The 3010-nt window shown below is 42.6% G+C and overlaps 1 long non-coding RNA gene across 1 annotated transcript; it reads right to left on the reverse strand.

The window, feature by feature from the left end:
- Positions 1 to 140: 140 nt before the first annotated feature.
- LOC116547759 lies at positions 141 to 2686 on the reverse strand. The gene is made up of 3 exons (XR_004267165.1): positions 2660 to 2686; positions 1504 to 1770; positions 141 to 175 (listed from the first exon to the last, which is right to left on the reverse strand). It is a non-coding gene; the product is annotated as an uncharacterized LOC116547759 (long non-coding RNA).
- Positions 2687 to 3010: the final 324 nt, after the last annotated feature.

Genomic DNA, 3010 nt, shown 5'->3' on the forward strand with positions numbered 1-3010 from the left:
CTGGCCATGGTATTTCCCTGGGGAATTCAGGTTTTTAAAAAACACTTGCACTATGCTTACTCCTATCACAATACCAGGATCAGGGTGGCACTTCACATTGAAACCAGCTTTTTTTTCTTGACAATAATTCCAGAATACTTACCAGAGTCACACTTCAGACGAACACCGGCACTACCTGCAACGCAGAAACAAAGCTTTATGGGGGGCACGTCGTGCTGTGGATTGTTTGCACAACGTTCTGTTTCTCTCAATGGATACTGTAAACCTGATCAGAAACGTAGTCAACTGCTACAGTAATCAAAACAGCATGGTACTGGTACCAAAACAGAGATGTAGACCAATGGAACAGAACAGAGCTTCGTTGGACAGGACAGAACCAGTGGCCACAGAGGCCTGGGATAGATGTTCTGTCCCCGCAACACAGCAGGGAGCACGCTTCATGGCGTGCTGATGCTTACTGAATGGTACAACTGAGGACTGGGTGGTTCTGTTTGACACGGCAAGTCTACTTCACCACTACAGGCAGTGCAGCATGTTAGTTTACAGATTAGCCTTTGGTGTTAGAGAGATCCAGCTGTGGGTGTGTCTCATGAATAATTTACTTAACTGAGACTCACACTCCTGATCTGTATAATGAATAGAACCAAATTAATAATGCCTCAAAGTGACTGTGATGCTTCAAGGAGGCAACATAGAGAAGTGACCACATGGCATCCAAGACTCAAATGTGTATCAGTCATCTTTTTCATTTTAATAACTTAAGCAGTTGTTATTAAGGACAGTCATGTGGCATAGTGACATTTTGATCAATGATTACTTACATGGTTGGGGTCAGATGGCCGTACACAAACCTACCGGCCTGCATCATTAGATTAAAACAAAATTTTTGGTTAAAACTTTTAAGTAAGATACCATACAAATGAAAGACTATCCACAGTGATGGAATTTTTAGGGAGAGATAAAACTAAGTTCACAAGGATTTGGAGAAATGTCTCCTCACATATGCTGCTATGGGAGCATGAATTAGCATCACCATTTGGAAAGAGATTTGGCACTATTCATGACAATAAAAGATATGTTCCCTTCTAACCATCTACTTCACATAAATGAGTGCCAGTAGTATTCCAAAACCATTGACAAAAATACTCAAAGCAACATTACTTCTCACAGCCATCAATATTTAAAAACAGAAAAAGAAAATTCGATGTCAATCAACAGTAGAGTGGATAAACTGTAACAGGTGACTACGGTGGAATGGTATGCAGCAAGGAAATGGAAGAACTACAGTTACACTTACGAACATGAATGAATTTCAAATCATAATGGGAGTGAAAAAGCCAGACACCGAGAAACACATATTGACTTATTCTATGTATAATAGTCCAGACCTGGAGAGGTCTAAACAAGTCATTAGCAGTCACAGCAGGTCCCTTAAGGGAGAAGATTAAAGGAGGAGGGAAATTTCCGGGAGGAACAGGGATGTCTGCACCTGTGCCATCTCACCCTCTCAGATGTCAGGGTCCCAAAAGAGGGTGCTGGCAATATTTAGGTGGTTCAAAGGTGTCATGAAGAAAAGCAAATGACAGACAGCAGCAAACTCAGGTCTTTAACGAAGTTCCCCAGACTGGATAGAGGGTGCCACTTAGTTTTGTATCTTATTATGTAAAATGAGGATCCCCCAAAGATAAAAATGTCGTCTGTAGCATGGACAGAATTATGTGCTATCAGCACATTTTATCATATGGATTTTCCTGCACAACTTTTAGCAATCTGTGAATGAAAGGTCCAGAGCTTAACTTATAAATATCAAATTAGAGAACAAAGGAAGCCTAATTTTGGAAGACAGGAAATAGTGTAATGCCATCTTCTGTGGGAAGGAACTCTTGGTTTCCCCAAAACTTAGAGAACTGGAGAGAAAGAAGCCTCATCTCAGAATCTGTGGTAGGGGTGGGAAGTGGAGGCTACAAATGTGCTCAAGGTCAAACTTCTCCCCTGCCTTCCCAGGAGACTGGAAATGTACCAGTGAGCCCAGAGTGAATATTCACTCTGCCATCCACCCCTGGAAGACCCCTTTAAACCCACAGAGAGGACAGAAACCTAAATGTGCTATAACAAGTCTTAAAAGTTCAGAGGGTGATTATCAATTTCCCCTTGGCACATGCACTTTTTCTCTAAGTTCAAGTCAATGCCTGTGAGAGAAATGTTCCCACAGATTCCTTCCTTCCTTTACAGATGACACTCAATGCCCAGTCCTACATCCCTTGTGCATAATCCCAAGAAGTGCTGATTAATCCAAACCAAAGGTTTTGATGTTTCACTGGGCAGAAAAGTGCGGGCATACTGCAAAGATCATCTCTAAGGAACACAGCACCCTCACAGCCCAGAGAGACAGTTCCTACCTTTACGACAACAAACTTTGAAAAGGACAATCCCAACCTCACTCACATTTTCATTTTCTTTCTGATATGATACTCCCTTCTTCAGCCCCTCAAGCAGCGGGGATAACCTGAAGGCTCTTAGGAAACCTTTCCCATTAGGCCCTACCTGGAAAGTAGTTCCCTACCTTGGGGGTTATCTTCATTCATTCAGAAGATGCTCCCCAGAATCCAGCCTTTAGAAACAAAAACATCAGGACAAGTCATTAGAAAGAGTGACTCACCCACTCCTCTTCCTCCAGCTGAAGCCACACTGCCTCACACATGATTCCCTGGTCTTTGTTCTGAGTTGATAAACCTTCCTACAGCCTCTCTGGCTGGAGTTCTATATTGGCCAAATCACTTTCTCAGGAGATCCCCAATCCTCCTTCCCAGCGGGATCCCAGAATCAGGTTTCTATACACTCAAACAGCAACTCATGATGTGAGTTACTTCAGGATCCTTGCTAATCACTCCCTCCTGGGATGTTTTCTGCAATTAAAGAAAAGAAAATATTAGGAGGATGAGATTCTGCAGTGCCCTTCACATACAGCCGTTATTCCCTTGGTAAGGGTGGAAAACCAGAAGCGATACAG

The sequence above is a fragment of the Sapajus apella genome, unplaced genomic scaffold, assembly GCF_009761245.1.
Source record: "Sapajus apella isolate SASKATOON/1434 unplaced genomic scaffold, GSC_monkey_1.0 scaffold4550, whole genome shotgun sequence".
Classification (NCBI taxonomy): domain Eukaryota; kingdom Metazoa; phylum Chordata; class Mammalia; order Primates; family Cebidae; genus Sapajus; species Sapajus apella.